Below are 1,062 nucleotides of genomic sequence, written 5' to 3' on the forward strand. Positions count from 1 at the left end.
AACAGCAGCTTCTTCCTGCTCTGTCTCCGTTACCTTGTCCACAAACAGCCTGAGAAAGGCTTCTCCTTCCGCGCTCACTCCATGTTCCTGCTCCACTCCGCCTCTTACAAACAGCCCCCAACTCCCCCTGAACTTGCTCCGTAGTCAATGCTGATCTCTGAGCCCCTCTGCGGACAGGCTCTCAAAGCAATGTGCTGCTGGAAGGAGACTGCTGTTTACTCACTTACCCCGGGGCTCTAAGTCTCCATTCCCGTCTGTTTCAAACAAACTTCTTCCGCTCACTAATTAAATGACGCAGAAGGACACGGCTGGAGGAGGCGCATCGCGCATGCGCTTCTTTCCCCACTCATTTGCAAAAAAAATAAATTGGAATAAAAGCAAAACCCGAAATAAAAACAAGAAATGCTGGAACCACTCAGCAGGTCTGGCAGTATCTGTGAAAAGTGAAGCAGAGTTAACGTTTCGGGTCAGTGACCCTTCATCGGAACTGACAAAAATAAACTGGAACTTTCCCCAGTTCAGTTTTCTCCGAGTTTGAGCAAAGGAACTGGGGCTGTGGGGAAAGGTCAGAGAACGTTTCAAGCTGGGGGATTCCCCCTTTCTGAAGCTCAGTTTGACATCATTCCCTGCAGTGTGTTTGCTCTTCATTCACCCGTCTTCTCAAAGCAATCCTCCGAGGGAGTCGCTGTGTTCGCTGCGATCGCGCAGGAGTTAATATCTGACAGTAACAGTCCCAGATTAATGTCATCACATTGAAACTGTCCTTCACTGACAGTCATATCGAGCGGTGTGAGCTGAAAGATTACAGAGATCAACAGGGCCAAGAGCGTTAAATTTGGAACATTGTTCACCTCACTCTCTAACTGTTACCCAGAGTCTAGGAATAATAATGTGTCTGTTTCTGATACAATATCAGTTAGAGATGAGACTGCACCGTCTGTCTCCCACGGATCTTTCAAGATAAAATGAGGCTTCCAGGTCAGCCTGTAACTGCTGATGGGGATCTCTCTCTCTCTCTCACTTATTCACTTTCAGCTCTGTCTCTTGTGCTCCATAAAAACG

The sequence above is a fragment of the Heterodontus francisci genome, unplaced genomic scaffold (genome assembly GCF_036365525.1).
Source record: "Heterodontus francisci isolate sHetFra1 unplaced genomic scaffold, sHetFra1.hap1 HAP1_SCAFFOLD_43, whole genome shotgun sequence".
Lineage (NCBI taxonomy): Eukaryota > Metazoa > Chordata > Chondrichthyes > Heterodontiformes > Heterodontidae > Heterodontus > Heterodontus francisci.